The 17,803-nt window shown below is 37.7% G+C and overlaps 1 long non-coding RNA gene across 3 annotated transcripts in view; it reads left to right on the forward strand.

Moving 5' to 3' along the window:
• Positions 1 to 17,803, forward strand: part of LOC122826751 — a 131,629-nt gene that overhangs the window by 74,529 nt on the left and 39,297 nt on the right. For 2 of the 3 annotated variants that reach the window (XR_006369861.1, XR_006369860.1), the window contains exon 4: positions 13,418 to 13,501. This is a non-coding gene — a long non-coding RNA (uncharacterized LOC122826751). Of the gene's footprint in view, positions 1 to 13,417; positions 13,502 to 14,488; positions 14,535 to 17,803 lie in introns of all 3 variants that reach the window. The other variant, XR_006369862.1, reaches the window with a different exon arrangement.

Consider the following 17,803-nt stretch of genomic DNA (forward strand, 5'->3'; position numbering starts at 1 on the left):
AATTTGAGATCTACTGAACCTTCATGAAAAGACTCAAGGTAAAATGTCTTCTAAGTAAGCTCTCTGATTTTTGTTCAAGCTAAACAGGAGGAACTGCTTTATATGCAGTTCCTCCATGTTAAAACTAAAAGCTTTACTGTTCGTAGTTTTTAAAAACAATGGCAAAATCTCTCTTTCATTTTCTTGCCTGAAAAACAATGTGTGGTGTAGCTGTTCTGTATGGGTGCTCAAATGTCCTGAAGCAGTAAATGCACCATGTGGAAAAGTTTTGTTTTGGCTGCTGAGCTTCACCTGCGGACTTGGTGTGTGGAACGAGGAAAAAATGTCATGCAGAGCGTACCGTGAGCTTTAGGAAGAAAATCACTTTAGTCAAACAGTTTAAGGAAAATGTACCCGTATTATTTATAAACTGAAACCCTAATATTCGGCTTTACCAGCCAGTGGAGTAAATGTAAATGAAGCTTTTTGGGGCAACCAGGTGAAAAGCTCCTGCCTTGATGAAAAATACTCAGTGGGATGGAAGTTGAACAAACAATTCAGTTTCTTTTTTTTTCTCTTGTCGGTTAAAACGATTCCCACTTGGCTTTGTTTCCTGTGTGAGGTCAGATTTGATAGTTTCAGCTGTTTCAGACGTTTAATCTTTAATTATAAGGATGTTGATGCCTTATTTGATGGTTTTGATCAAAGGAGTTGCATTACCCCATTTAAAGTACCCTTAAAGGTAAATCTCACCAAGCTTATGCTGTATTAGATGCCTTTTTCTTGCAAAGATTATGTCACAGTTTGTTTTGGCACCATATGAAGTGGTCTCTTTTAAAACATAAACACATTTTAAATCTATCTTTTCTCTCTTTGTTTACTCTTTCAGAACACTTTGATTTTATGTCTTGCTATATACATAATGTTTTAACTTCTAATTATTATGCATATTATGCTTTTGCTGAGAGAAAGTTCTACGCATGCACATCCTCACTCATAAATCTCTGACACTTTGTAATGGGTCCATTTTTTTCTCGGTGGCTTTCATGTTGATTTGATCCTCATAAACAAGGAGAAAATTAGCAGGAGAAGCTTGTTCAATTTGCACCCGCGTCTTGTTTTTTTAAAGAAATGTGCTGTAATTGGTTGATTTTACATGCATGCATGGCCTCACTATATTCCCCTCCACCTTTTAGTCATATGTGAGGAAGTGAACAGGAGCTTGCCTGCAGGGTATTTCCCACCAGGTTCCTTCTCTACATGCCTGGTTAAACAAGTTGCATTCCAACTGTCTTGTCTTCTTTGCAAAATACACTGAAACTGACTTCAGGTTTCATTTGTGCAATGTTTTTGTTGTTACAAGGCTTTTCAGAATGGATCTATGTGATTATAATCATGTTAAAACGTTTACTTTTTGTTGTTCTGATTTGGAAAAGAGAGTCTCATGCTTTGCAAAATCTTAGAATTACATTAATAAATATAACTTTTTCTCAACAGAATAACACCTTGATCCAGAATGGTGCATTTTAAAAGCTAAAGTGTGAAAAAGCATTAAGGCTCCATATTCCTTATTTTCTGGCACAAATTTTTATGTAGATTGGTAAAGTCAAGTCAAATAAAATGTTTTACGTATTGCCCGGTTATATCATTAGACTTTTCAAGATACTGTCAAGTGTGAGTAATCTTTTAACGGCTACAAGGTAAATTGGACCTGTTATAATCAATATATTTTAATACATAAAAATACTTTGCACCTTGGTAATGCAACGTATACCAAAGTGTTGCAATAAAATGAAAAAAAATCCTGAACACAACAGAATAATTACTTGACAAATGCATGCCACAGGGCCTAATCAATGTTTCCTTAAAAAAATAGTTTAGTTAATTAATTTTTTCTTAATGTCACAGGTAGCTGTGCTTAAATGCTAATGCTCGCTTGTACATAAACAGCGGTGAGTGTGGATTTGATTTGAGCTTTTTGTTTTCCCTGTCCTTTGCTTTCACAGCAGTGGGGGACAGAACTACAGTCATTTATAAAGAATTATGATGATCTTGGCTACTTTGTTTTTTAGGTTGGAATAAGTTGTGTTAGTCCCTCTTGTGGTACCTGCACAAGTTTCCGTTGTCTATGTTGCTATTAAGCTGGAATAAATGGTCAGAAGGCAGCAGAAGGTGGATAGTTGGAAGCTACAATTAATTAATGAACAAGTTATAGATTCATAGAAAAAAATAGTTATATGTACAACATGGTCAATGTGCTTAAAAGAGCACAAAAGCAGGCATGCATTGCAATCTCATTTGTTTTATTTTTGAGAAATGTGTAAAAAAATTAATATGTTCATTCATCTGTAGAGCTCCCATACTGCTCATCTCACTCCTCTCCAGTATTCTCATTATCTAACCACAAAGCTAAATACTGCCTAAATTAAAAGGATATCAGATTTTGAAGCAATGCAACTTGTGCCTCCTATTCTTCTTCTTCCCTTTTTAATGAAAAGGTCATAATTAGATTTTTTTTTTTCTGCTAATGAACACCTGGACACGTCATAATGTGACAGAGAGCCATTTGCAGAAGAGATTCAATTAGGTATTATGAGTAGTCGGTTATGCCAGTGATGTATACAAGCTGGGCTTCAATAAGGGATAATTATGGAATATAAAGTTTGACTGTGTCCAGATTGTGGCTGCTGTGGTAGGCTCAGTAATAAGACAAGTACAATGGGGAATACATGTTACTGATTCCTCACTGTGTCATTTCTTAGGGGAGCTGTTTGACATTTTCCTAAATATTCTACTCTTACTGTCTTGCTGAGTGTGGAGTAAGAAAATCAATACTGTCCTATCTATTCAGCAAGTCACCAGTAGATTCTAAATAAAATCTGTAACACTGCTCACTCATTCCATTGTGAACAATTTTTATTTTAGGATGCAGAACTTCTAACACGTTTTTAAATTACAACAGCTTTCTTTTGATAAACATGGGGGCTATTTGACCATGACTAGCGGCACAGAGGCTGCGGCATCTGCAAAAGGTTCTCCCACTGGCTCACTGATATTCGATGTCTTTGAAATGGAGCCTGAGGTGCAGACAGCCAAGCTCCCACAGGTTCAGCAGATTGGTCCATGCTGCAGAAAAATCAGATGGCCATATGGTGGACCTGATGCTATAAAGCTCTCTCTTCGTCTCTGGTCTCGAACAGGCAGCAAACTGTCCGGGTCTCTCTGAACAGTCAGTCATTATCTCGTCGTGGAGCGACATCAAAGGAAACCCGTAGACTCCATTAGACCTGAATATTCTCGCTGTGCAAACATAAAGCAAGTCAAATCAGAGGAGGTCAGCTTGACCTCTGTTTCCTTTGACTAAAGTCTGGCTGGTTAGGCCATTGGGGTTTATAGACAGATTTGTGAAGTATGCCAATACTCTGATCTGAATGAATACGTGTGCTGTGCTAAACTCATGAAAATGTTTATGTGTCCTCTCAATTTTGACTCATTTGAGTCTGTCTGGGTCTGTTAAACAGTCAGAAGTGACTGAGAAATGACTGATGAATTCTGTGTTATATTATTTAGGGATGATCTGAACAAACGACTCCCAATTTCCACTGAACAGGCAGGCGGAAAAGGAGGTGGAGTCGGCACTTTAGGAGTTAGTTTGCCACACAGACGCAGCTGAACGACACAAAACGCAGGGATCAAACGAGACTGACAGAACATTTCAAAGGTCAAACACAGTGTGAGTGCAGGGTCCAGGTTGGTGGAAAGGAGAGTTGACCCAGAACCATCAGTTGCATGCCCTTTATTAGACTCCCAACAGAGCCTGAATGGGGAATCAGTTTCTCTGATTAATATTTGACATTTTGGATATGCATTTAATATTGCCTTTCTTTTCTTAGATACCTACATGTCAGCATTTTAATTCCAGCAGAGTCAAATAATTTCTTTTCTTTGTATCTTTTTAAAACACCTAAACAAAAATAAGTTTCTTACAAAAGAACTAATTTCTCTTAAACATAAACTTTCGGATTTTATGTAATAAATCAACAAATAAATGCACAATTCTGAAGTGGGAGGGAAAAAAAATACTTGATTTTTCAAACATTTTTGCAAATTTGAGAAGCATTTTTACTCGTTGACCACGTTTTTTTCCATGGGCCTGAGGGAAAATCCAGCTGTGGGTAATTTTAGTAGAAATACAACTGTTCACTGAAGGCCTCAAAGGTTTCTGGGAGAGCAAACAAAAGTAATACTATATATCTCATCCTTTTGTAATTTTTTTTTCCACCACCAGGGGTCTTTTGTGGGCTCTAGTGTCCCTTATATCAGTGGTCTCCAACCTTTTTAGTACAGCGGACCGGGCCAAGCCTTCGTAAATTTCCGGACGGAGGATTTTGCGTGCGTTGTGAAGATCGAACGGGGGGGGGGGGGTTCGTGCGCGCGTTGTGAGCTGGCGCATGACTCAAACCTCGGCATCCGGTGTACGATTTTCAAAATAAAAGCTCCTCCATACTCAATACATGGAGCGGACATATTTAATTATTTCTTGCGCGGCCCGGTACCAATTGGTCCGCGGCCCGGTGGTTGGGGACCACTGCCTTATATGACAGTAGGCTGACAGGAAAGGGGGAAGACATGTGGCAAACGTCGACCGGGTCCGGGAATCGAACCCGCAACCGAAGGCCTTCAAAATTGTAATAAAGAAAAAAAAAAAAAAGTGGATGAAAAAAGCTAATAACTCCAACAGGAAAACAAAACATCGTCACGTTTGGAGTTGATCAAAAGCCACAATACAAGTACATGCCACACTCTTCAGAGTTTGACATACTTTTATAATTTTGAGGTTTGTGGTTGTAATGTGACAGGATGTGAAAAGCTTCTAAGGGCCATAAATGCCTTTGCAAGAAACTATATCGGCTGTCTATTGCAAGCAATTGCATAAGCATATGTTAAAAAGTGTTCTTGATGGAGCAAATATTTTACTGTCTCGGGTAATAAGGTGATTTCTTATTTTCTAGGAGCAGAAGAGTCCCATGCTAAGTGATGTAACATTTTTTATAAACTGTAATTGCTAAATGTCAGCTATGTTAAACAGTTATTCTATTTTTTTTTTAATTCTCATTTCCCAGTAACCCCATTAGTGGACCACTTCATTAGATTCCTGGATAGTAATTGAAAATGAGAGATGGATAAATGCTGGAAAAGCTACACCCATCCAGATGGCCTTTTTGTATCTGTGAGCTATTTCAGTGGCTGCAGCTATAAACAAATTCATGCCATCTGTTTAGTGTTGGATTCAAATCCATCTGTCTGATCAAATATCTCTTGACGACTGTCCCTGGTTTGCATAGAGGGGATACATGATGTCAGCAGTTAATTCCTATATGCAGTGCTTTAAAAAAGAACTGCATATAGGAACCTCCTTAAAGATTTCTTCTCTGTTTTTGTTGCTTTTTTAGTTGACATTTAAATGTTTCAGATCAAGATGTCTGGCAAAATGCAGTTTTATGTTGTCGTTCAAAGATTTTCTTTAGTCTCATTTAGTCTTTAAGACAAGGGTTAGAAAAATGTTGGTAGAGCCTAGAATCAAGTGATGAGTTCCATCCATCCATCCATTTTCTGGTCATCCTGGTCCCTAATGGGGTCAGGAGGGTTGCTGGTGCCAATCTCCAGCTACGTTCCGGGCGAGAGGCGGGGTTCACCCTGGACAGGTCGCCAGTCTGTTGCAGGGCAACACAGAGACAAACAACCATTCACACACACACACTCACACCTAGGGAAGAATTTAGAGACCAGTTAACCTGACAGTCATGTTTTTGGACTGTGGGAGGAACCCGGAGAACCCGGAGAGAACCCACCATGCACAGAGAGAACATGCAAACTCCATGCAGAAAGACCCCGGGCCGGGAATTGAACCCAGGACCTTCGTGCTGCAAGGCAACAGCTCTACCAACTGCGCCACTGTGCAGCCCTGAAACATGTATAATTCACATTTAAAAAACTTATGTTTGTGATTCAGTTTTTAATGCTGCAAACACTTAAAATAATACCATTTTTTTTGCCTCAACTAACTTAAATCTAGATTTAAGATAAGGATGCTCTGGCAGACATGTGTATACCAGGCATGTTAGTCTTATAAAATACAAATTCTCAAAAACCATATTTCAATACAGTACTCAAGTAAATTTGCTTCATCACTGCCCACTGATAAGCCTTAATATAATTAACCACATACTTTATAAATTCACTCGTTAATCCAACTCTGATTAGTTCTTCACCAGTACAATTAGAAAGTTTCTTAAAAAACTTGTGGCCACTTGAAGTATGCAAAACAATCTCTAAAAGAAAAGCAACATGCCCCTAGCTAAAGAAATATGTATATATAAAAAAACAAACAAACAACTCAATAAGCCACAATGAGAGCCATATTTCTAAATATATAAGTATTTAGAAATATATATGAAAACATGAATCAGTAATGAACACCAGCCAAAAATGCAGTCTGTTCTTGTCAAAGTCTGGTATGAAATCCAATTGAGATGCTGTGGCATGACTTTAACACAAATGCTGGAAGACATTTGTGCAAGGGTGAGATAACCGGTTAGTGAAACCTTTAAATGTGAATGCATTTGAATTCAAATTCTTCCAAGTGTGAATGCACATGACTCATCCAATTACATTTTTTTCTTCTGAAGATGAAAGTCTATGACGACTCTAGCAAGTCCACAGTCCAGGCCTTGCCATAATCTTCCAGTGTAAACCTCAGGCTCCCTTCTGTGCTCGCTCTCTGGTCTCTGATCTCCTGAGCCGGCCCATGCAAAGCAGGCATTAGTAGATGTTTGCTAACAATACAAATTCTATCAACGTTTCCAGGCATGGCAAGGAATGCCACTAATGTTGATGTAGTTTTTGTGTTACTGGCCCAGTGCAGAAAGCTTTTGGACAGAGAAAACGGAGTGTTGCTTTAATGAATGTTAACTGTGCTTTCAAAAATGAAATTATTTTTTGACTACAACTGTTTGTTGAAAATGAGCTGCACAGTGGCGCAGTTGGTAGAGCTGTTGCCTTGCAGCAAGAAGGTCCTGGATTCGATTTCCGGCCGGGGATCTTTCTGCATGGAGTTTGCATGTTCTCTCTGTGCATGGTGGGTTCTCTCCGGGTTCTCCGGCTTCCTCCCACAGTCCAAAAACATGACTGTCAGGTTAATTGGTCTCTTTAAATTCTCCCTAGGTGTGAGTGTGTGTGTGTGAATGGTTGTTTGTCCTGTCTGTTTTCTGTGTTGCCCTGCGACAGACTGGCGACCTGTCCAGGGTGAACCCCGCCTCTCGCCCGGAACGTTAGCTGGGGATAGGAACCAGCAACCCTCCTGACCCCATTAGGGACAAAGGATGTATAGACAATGGATGGATGGATGTTTGTTTGTTGAAAATGACAACTGCATGTTTGCATAAGGCCTGGGTGCTGAGCTGGGATGACATTTTTATTTTTCTTTTTTTTTTTTACTTCCATTATTTTCATCAATGAAAGCTGTTTCCAAATACAAATCTTCTAGATAAAAACGACTTTTTCAAGTAAGTTCAGTTTGTGTTCAGAGGGTCTGCTGTATCGGTTTTGGATCCAATTATGTTAAAAAAAAATCCAGGTTGGTCTGGATAGCTTTGAATTTATTTAGGTTATCTTTATCCCATTAAAATTTTGTAATATTTGTATGTGAGACAAAAAAGTCAAATGGATATAATTTGTAAGGTTACTTCTTCGCAGCATTATGCATTAACTTCAGTATTATGCTAGAAAGCTCTTATTGAAGGATTTCCCTGTTATTATGCACTGCAGGAAAGGGGGCATTACCTTATTTAACTTTCATCTCTATGAAATATTAGGTTCAGTTTGTGTTATTTTACCATTTCCTGTAATTTAAGATCAGGAGAACCTGGAAAATATTTCTTTAGACTGTTTTCAAGGACACAAAATCAACAGGTAGTGTTTGTACCGGTAGCTTTTATTCTCCATTTGAGACGTAAACAACACTATTGCCCTTTTTGCTGAAGTGCTCTTAGAAACAGCCAAAAGTAAAGAGTAATTTCACCATTTAGTTCTGAACACAAAGTTCTGCCTAACCTTTGATATCAGTTTAAAAAAAATTAAATTCATGCCTCTCAAAGCTTCGACTGTGATATCGGTAGAAATCTGTGAATGGGGTAAGAAAGAGTAAAAGCTGCAGATTTTAAAATTCTTAAAATCGTGTTTTTCTGAAGCCTGTCGCACATTAGGAAATGTCACAGTGCCGCCAGGTTTGTTTTGACCAATTAAAGGGTACATTTTTATGACTCAAATACATTTGCAGACTTTCAGTATTAAATTGCTTTCTATTCCCCCTTGGCACATGCATGCTAATCAAAAACACACATACCTAATGTTGCTAATTTAAGCTAATGCCAATTTTGGTTCCCCCAAGGAGTAAATGTGAAATGAAATGTTGGTGTTTGAGAGTTCTACTAAAATACACTTCCATGAGATCCATTTTGAAAGTAAAACATAAGAGAACAAACAGTATTATATATGAAGTCGGTCCATTTTAAAAACATTCAGGAGAGAAACAAGCTGTTTTTTGGAACTGTTTAACACTATTTGCTTTATTTTCTGTTCTGGATTCATAAAGGACATTGTACTATATACATGCAGGAGAAAATCTGTCATCCTATTTGAGTTAAGGTGCCATTTTTCCTCTATTCAGCCTCTATTCTCTCTTTAATTTTAATTTTTAATACAGCAAATGCAGTAGTAATCAGAGAGAGGGTTAAAAGGTGTTACCTGTACCCCATGTAGCTAATGACACGTGATCAAGGCTTGTTGTCCTTTGGATAATTTAATATGTTTTCAAATGAGTAAATTGTATTTACGATAAAAAAGTAAATGCTTTGGTTCTGAGTGAATGTTGATTGCATTCTTCCTGCAAAAGGAATAGCTCGATCGGCTGTATTACTCATCTCAGAACTGATACTCTACTTACAAACCATGGTCTTTTCCCATTAATGCTACTTTTTGCAGAAACTTGTGATTTCACTGCTTTGCAGTTTGGGTCTTTTCAGACCCAGGTTTTTTCCAGGTAGGAAAAGCAGGTGTCTAAAATGATGACTGCATCATTTCATTCCAACTCTCACTCACAGCCCAATGCAAGTCAAATAAATATCTATATTCAGGAGTTTCTATAATTATTTTTGGTTTAATCAGGGCTCAACATTTCTCTTAGAATTGGTTCTAATGTCCCAAAACGAAAACCAGAACCACAATAAACTGGCTTACATCCATAAAATGACTAGTTCACAGGTACAAAGGGAATTTGAGTGAGGTTCAGGAAGTTTGCTACATTTGGGGCGGGGGGATGGTTTGCGAGTATGAAATTGTAGAAACGTTCTAGAAACGTTTTTGGTTCTATAATAATTTTGAGCTTAAATGTTGAACTAACCTCATCCCTCTGATAGGACAGATATTGCACAACAGTTACATTTGTAAAGATTTTGTTTCATTCTTAGCATAACATGTTCTCTCTCTCCTCCACCTTAGTTGTCTGATGGAGCATCCAGCATATCTTCTCTCTTTAATTTTAATTTCTAGGATGAAACCACAAATTATTAGAAACATTTCTTAGTTCTCAGGCTAAAGGATCTCATGAGCTGCTCATATTTTCTATCTAATAGTGTTTATATTGCCAAGTCTTGTCTACCGCTGAAAACACAACAAATTTAGCTCTACATGTTTTATACCAAAGAACATTGCTCACCAGAGATAATTGCTTATTCTGACTGTGTTCTGAAAAGCTCAGCTTTAATCGTGCCAAGAGTAAACGACATCAGCTTAACAAGACGACTGAGACAGTGGGTGATTCTTGACAGACCACTTTTCATCATGCAGAGTCAGGCAACAGAAAATCCTCTTGTAATATTTTAAGGTGTTCCTGTTTTAAGTTTCCTTTTGGCTGACTTTCCAGAAAAATATGCCATATGTACTTTTTCTCCGTCGGTATAAGACATCATTAAACCCAGCCTTCAAGCACGCCTTCATAAAGTCCTGCACACATATGGTAAAAAACATATAGTTTGCCAACACTTTCTCACCGACTCACGCACGCACACCCACACACACGCACACACACACACACACACCGTCTCATACATATGGCAGACTGACTAACAAGACAGTTTGACATGTACGAGCAGGTTTTGCTGACCAATGGGGGTTTCTTACTGCCTTTGGGAGAAACACAAATTTTATACTTTTTCAACCTTTTTTCTCTGTTTTTCTGATGGTGGTCAAACAACCTCAGCTCTGACACAGCACAGATAGAAATGTAGTGTTTTATCACAACTATAGTTGTCTCTACTCCCTTCACTCGTTATCTGTTTTAATGCTTTATGATGCACAGTTAAGTAAATAGCAGTTTACTTGCCTTTCTGTGTATCTGACACTACAGTAAACATATTGGAAGCTTCTGCTGCATTAGGTTAACTATGTATTCAACGTTGAATGTTCAGTGAAGATCAGGTGGTTTATTTCAATGCGAAAATACTAAATTAAATGTTGAGATCACGGCAAAAAGTAATTTATGCAGTATAACACTTTTTTAATGACCCTATGGGATAAATAATGCACACAGAAGAGAAATCCAAATAATAAAAACAGATTTTTTAAAAATGATTTTATCTTTTTACACAACTTCAACCATTGATCTAGTTATTAAGTTTACTTTTGATTGGAAGGTGTTAGGTCATAGAGAACCTAAACCAGTCGTTTATATGCTCTGCTTATCTTTAAGGAGCAGAAGATTGAATCAACACTGTCGGATAGAAAAAAACAAACAGACTCTCATGGTTTGTTCCCATGCAACAAGTCAAAGTTAATTTGCTTGCATAAAACAAAGGAGGATTTTTTTTTTTGACGTTCTGTCAAAGTTTAAAGCCTGCAAGTCCCTTCAACATGTATGAAAAATCTGGATTTTGTTAAACCTTATGCCTTATGAGCAAACTCAACAGTTCTGTTGACTGTTTGTTGTTTTTATGACAACTTACTCCTGTGTCTTTTATTATATAAAGCACTTTGAACTGCCTTGTTGCTGAAATGTCCTATACAAATAAACTCGACTCATTGATTTTCAAGCTGAAATGTTTAGAACCTCTGAGACGCTGAATCGGATGCAGAGCCTATAAACGTCCCAAATGGCACCAAAACTGCAAGATGGCTAACTTCCTATTTGTTTTTGCAACATGAATGCAAGAGACTTTTGATAGGTCTGAGGGCATTCCTCAAGTGTACCCAATTTAATGTCTCTGAATTGAAGTAAGCTAAGTGTAGTTTTGAACGTCGCCAGAGGGCGCTGTTAATTTCCTTGCCTTGTGAATTTCACTCATGGCTGATGCATGCAAAAGCTCTGAGTTACCACATGTGTATATGCCTCCAAAAAGCCAATTAATTTGACAGAAGGATACACATACAATTGGTTTTTGCATCACTTTCATATGTTCAGGCCAAAAAAAAAAAAGCCATTGGAACATTCCCAAGTTACGTTAATATAAAGTAAGTGTACATTTTTCAGAAACATTTGCTCATTTTGGATTCCTACTGTGCTTTAAGACTGATCAGAAGAAAAAGTGCGGTTGTATTTATTTGTTCCTTCCACACCAGTTATTGTAATTCTTCTCCAGACAGCCTAACTGAAAAATCTTTGTTTGTTTTGCAGATTGGCTTTGAGCCTGCAAAATATATGAATTTCAGCAAGTGTCTGGTCAATAGTGGACTTTTGTAGTGAGCAATTGTCTCCCTGCCTTTCTGTTAGTGAAGAAAATGCTGAGCCAAGAGCTACATAATGCTGCTCAGGATTGCTTCCTCAATATACAGTTGATTGGGCCACTTATAAGTGTGTGTCTGTGCAAGTTTGTGTGGCACATTTTGATCTAGGAGCGCTCAGAAATTCAATGCTTTTTTTTTTCTGCTGTTATTTGACTGAATCGTTTAGGTACAAATGTTGCGGTTTTTAACAGTAGTGTTAAGTCTTAAAAATGTTGCATGCTCATTTAAGTAAGAAAGATGCGAGCCAGTTGATTATTCTCTGCAAGTGGTTTATTAAAACAATGGCGACTTTGCCAAAAATGGTCAGACGGGGGTTTAGTGTAGCAGACAAAAGGCAATCAATTCAGCCAAAGGTTGTTTTATCTGGTTGTCAACAAGATCACAACAGCTGGATCGTTAATATGACGACATGACCCATTTCCTGTCCCTAATTACATAATTATTGACGCGTTGTAGATTAAGATTGTCCGGACACTGTTCTGAATAATACACAGAGAATTACACTCGCGCCCCACATGAGCTGCTTATGCTACAGCTAGACATGGTGTCAGCTAAATAACCTCGCTATCTTTCCTGCCGTCTCACAGTATAGTCAGCTGCACTGTGAGATAACACTCTTCCTCAGCGTTACAATCTGACCTGGTCGCCATGTCTTGACCCGTACAGCGTCCCAGATAAAAATATTTGCACTCACTACAATCATCCCGGATCCTCTACCCCCAAATGACAGTTTATTTTCTACTTTAAAATCAAGCTTTGCAGCTTGTATTTTCTCCCTTAAATTAACTGATGTGTCCTTGATCATTGGTGGGCAGTTTCTCTAGGACAACAAACACTTGTCAAATGCGTTCAGTACAAAAATCTTCAAATGTTGTGACCTCAGGAAATTCAGGAATGAATGAGAAGTAAATATTGTTGAACTTGAGTGAATCATGGGGAGATGGGTCATCCACAAACGGTTCTTGTGGTGGTGGTGTGATGTGTCGCTGCCTCTGGATTTGGAAGACATGCTGTGTTAACTGGAACCATGAAGTCTGCTGCCCACCAAAACCTCCTGGAGGAGAATGCTTGTTCATCTGTTCGTGACCTCAAGCAGAAGCGCACTTGGGTTTTTTACCGCAGGACAAAATCCAAGACAAGCCTTTGGCGTAAACCTTGCAATCTACAAACTTTTGATAGTAGTTGTTCCTGTGAAGGGTGATCAAACCAGCTGTTGGGTTTCAGTGCAAATCACTTTTTCAGTCAGTGCCATGTATGTTTGGATTTATTCGTTTCATAATATAGTGTTTGTAAAGGGGTGATTTAATTGAAATAATGTTTGTGGTGTGGATCCCAGGAAGAATAGCTTCTGCTGCTGTAGAGACTGATGGAGATCCTTAAATAAACAGCAAATAATAAACACTGAATTTTGTGTTTACTTTTTACCTTTGTCAAATATTTATTTGTTTAAAAAAAATACAGAAAAAGGGGAAAAGGGGGAAAATACAGGGAGGAGGCATGCTGTTGTGTTAATTACAGAGCAAAATATTTAAAGTGACTTAAAGCTGATGAAATTCAGTCTGTTTGACTTACATTCTGTGCTTCTCCACTCTTTTTCCAGATTATAGGACCTTGGTCTTCAAACAACATGCTAAATTTACTTCTACCTGAGAAGAGGTCTTTGGACCACTGAGCAACAGTCCAGGTAAGACTCTTTTGATAAGTCTGGGTCAAAGAATGCAACATTTGTTGTTGTGGATACATCTATTAAACCTCTGAGTCTAGTTAATGTCACCCAAACTCTTAAGGTGAGTTTCAGCTGCAGGATTCTTTCAGGAGTTATGGGTGTTTTTTTAAGGGTTACATTTTCTGTAAGATAATCAAATCAAGAAGAACATAAAAACATAAAGTTGGCAGCATTGGCAGTTTTTAATTTGCTGCAGTAGCAGAGATGCTCCAGGTGGCATCAAAAAGGGAGGAGCACATGCAGCATATAATTGTAATATGTTGGTCTGTTGCTTATATGTATCAATGCTTCAGGTGAGAATTCACAGATTATTAATCTGTCCCAGAATTTCAGTGATTTTCTGCATTTTTGGACTCTGAGGCTGGAAATGCTCAGTGTTTTTGCTGATAAGTTTTTTACTGGGTTTGCCTTGAAATACTCTGATATAATCCAACATCCTTAGTGGAAATATTTAATACAATAAATTCCACTTTGGAGAAGGAGATAATAACTTTTATCAAAGTTTTCTTTAGGACATTTTACCAAGTAAAGTTAAAATATTTCATGATGTTTATGTTCTGAGACTGATTAAAACTATCAAAACTAATCGTTGATCATTCATGCTTGAGTGGAGCACACAATTTGCAATGTGTATGGTTTCTGTTCTTATGAGCTGCCACTCTTACGCTGATATTATAAAAACTGTTTTGATTCTGCCGTTAAATCCAAAAAAATTTCAGAGCATAACAGCCATGAAACCCAGAAATTGTCTTTATAGAGCTGATTGTAATCGTCATCAGAGCTTTTGTTTCCTTTTTGTATTGGGCCGGTTAATTTAAAATCCATGTTTACCTATGCATTCCCTCATAGTTTGGAGTGGCAGTTTATGGGTTAAACCACTGATGCACAAACAATCTGAGATTACTGCTTCTATGTTCTGATTGATTTGGTCCGATGTCGCGATAGGTGCGGTTGAGTCCCTAGAACATAAGAGCACTCCTGCAGGAACAAGGTAATTAGTGTAGAACATAAATTCTGTAAATTGCCTGGTTTTTCACATCTTAATATGTAAACACACAGAAAAAAACAGGTATTGGTTCTGTAGAAAACTACTCAAGAACAAGGAGTCCAAATGTGACTTAGGGGTTTTGTAACACAATCTTCTCACAGGCAGATGTTGCTTGTGCATGATTTTAAATAAGTCTTTTTCTTTCCACTCAACTTCCAAGGTAGCCGGCACTCTGAACAGCCAGCTTCAATATAAATAGCCTTTTGTGATTTACCCTGCTTGTGGAGGGTGTCAATGAATGGATGGGTATTCAGTAAACAGTCACCTCATTGATTGTGTAGGTTTTGAACTCAACTTTTGAATTGTATTCAAAAATGGGACCTGGCAGCATATGTTATTGACATATTAAGCAAATCCTGTGATTTGCTTAATCTTGACGTGTGAATAAAGGAGGAGGGGAAATAGTCTGGACAAATCATTTGCCCATCTTCCTCAAATATTGTAGAAGATAAAGATAGTTGTGGTTTAGATCGATGGATAAAAGATTGCTCTGGAATGCAGAGTGACTCTTTTACAAAATATCGTTTCCCTTCAGTGCCCTTAAAACATTTAACTCCTGGACAAATGTGAGGAAACCAACGTATATGTTGTAGAAACCTCAGTAAAGAAGCGAGATTAATTTTTTACTAAAAGTTATAAACGTCACTGTTTGCCCTCTGTAACATTGCCCCAGGATATACAGATGACTATATTAAATATATATATATGTTTCCCAACTTATAAAAAAATCAATCTAGCTTCCTGAAAATATTTTCCTTTCCTGCAGTCAGCTGCTTCCTTTCCACCTGCTTTTTCTCTTGCCTGATCAACCTTTGCCTGTGTCCTTCATTTTCCACACACATTGGTTTTCTTTGACTTTATTCAATTGTTCAATCCTTTCTTATCCCTTCTAGTCATTTTTTTAAATATACAAATTCTTTTCTTTTGTTTCTGCCTGTTATTTCACCAAAGGAAAATACTAATAGTGACAAATTCCAGTTGTGTAGAGCAGAGTTATCACTGAAAATACACTTCTCATTATAGCATTACAAGCCAAGTATTAGCAGGTTTCCTGACAACAGCTAGATGCAGTGTTGTAGTTCATCACTAAGCTGTCTCTGCTACAGGCAGCTATGCAAAACTTATTAAAATCACAACCTCGAATCATTATTCTCTCTACCATTTTACCTCTGACCATTGTTGTACATTTTACTTTGTCGATTTTAATGGTAATTTCTGAACCTTATGCAGTGCTTTTAAAAAACCCCAGTATGTTCTTCTAGTTTTGTTACTTTGTTGAACTTAAATATTTCAGAACACAGAATACACTTTAATATCAGAGAAAGTTGAGTTAATAAAATGGGATTTCTCAAATGATTTCAATTAAAAGTAAGAAAGTAAATAGAGCAAAAAGCTGTAAAACCTAACAGCTGCCTGTTAGGTTGCCTCCAAAAACCGCCATTAGCATCAATAATAACTGGATGTGAGTTTTTCAAATCACTGAGAAATTTAACACGGACTCTTGTTTGCAAAATGTATCGATTTCCATCCACGGACAGCCTGTTGAAGGTCAAGCTGTAGCTTCTCAATTTGATTCATGTCCAGACTTTTGGCCACTCCAAAATATTTGTTCTTTTGTTGATCCATTTAGCGGTGGACGTGCTTGTGTGTTTTGGAATATCTTTCTACTGCATAACCTAGAAGCTCTCTCATGATTTTCTGCCAAAGGGCAGAATTCATGGTTTCATAAATTATGAAAAAAGGTCTATATCCCGAAGCAGCTCTAGGTCATTAAACGACCATCACTACGGTTTGTTTGACTTTGAGATGATGCCCTTTTCCCCCAAATGCAGTTGATTTCACATCAGATGAAATGGAATGGAAACCTTTGAGAAAACTCAACTGAGGCAAGTGAGACTTTAGTGCTTCAGATCTCGTCCTGGTGTTTTTTCGACTTCCTGGATAGGTTGGTCTTTCCTGGGAAGGTTTCCCAATCCTCCAGGTTTTCTCCACTTGTGAATAACGACTCGCAATGTGGTTAACTGGATTCACAAAGCTTAGAAAATGTCTTTGTAGCTCTTTTTCAGCTGATGGTGTCAAAAACCTCTCATTTTATTTTCCCAATTTCATTTCCATAGATCAGGTCGTAATGTGTTCCTATTATTAACTCACATCAGACAGATCCTGTTTAAAAGATTTCTTGATTCGGCGGGTCTGGTAGCAATTAGCTCTGGAAATGTGATGGTGAAACTGAATTAAAAATGTGGACAATCACAGTTAATTGTCTGTTTAACAAAGAGTGCAATTATATTTTCAAACAGAGGCAGTTTCATTTGAGTTGTTTTCCCCTTACATAAATAAGTCATTTGGAAATTGCATGTTGTCATTACTTAGGGTGTTTTTGTAGGATATGAAAGGATATTTAATCTGAAGCAAAAAGGAGAGAAATATCGTTTCACTGCACTCTTTCATCCATTTTGCATTTTCCTCAGTTTAATGCTGAAACTGAGAACAATTCTGTTCACTACCTTTCCACCTCTAAGGACGGGAACTGCTCTGTTTTTCTAAGAATTAAATGAAACTAATCCTTTTCAATTTTTATTGATTAACTCGGTTGTCAGAGTAGTGATACATTTCTTGGAGTTGCAACTGTCAGGCTCGTCAGATAGCTGAGCTTGGCTCTTTTCTCTGAAAACTGTTAACCTTTGGGGTAAATCTGCTAATATCCACCCACAGCCACACACAAGCATGGTATGTGGACACATACATTAGACCATCTCATTTTTTCTTGATTTTCTGTCAAGAATGTTCTGAGTTATATGTAGCAGAGCTGTGTCATTTTGTTGCAAGATTGCCAGCAGGTCCACCTCTATGTAGCTTAAAAAATTGTTAAAGGATTTTGCAGCCTAACATGGCTAACTTGAATCTGACAAAGATGCTCTGGGAGGATAGTACACATACTATTCACCATCAGAAACTGCCTAATGTGACCATAACCAAAACTTTCTCTCAGGAAGAGCTGGTCAAAATTCCTCGACATCAATTTAGAGACTCACTGTAAATGTTTTATAGGAACTGCGGCTGCCAAGGAGGACTACAACTGAAACTTTTATGTGTGAAAAGCAAAATCTGAATCTTTTCCAGCTGTGTATATGTTTATTGTTAACTTCCTGCATGTTGCTGTGTTTACGTGGTTTTTACTTGGGTCCAAACATGCAGAAGTTAAACGCATT

This window comes from Gambusia affinis, linkage group LG23 (assembly GCF_019740435.1).
Source record: "Gambusia affinis linkage group LG23, SWU_Gaff_1.0, whole genome shotgun sequence".
In the NCBI taxonomy this organism is placed as follows: Eukaryota; Metazoa; Chordata; class Actinopteri; order Cyprinodontiformes; family Poeciliidae; genus Gambusia; species Gambusia affinis.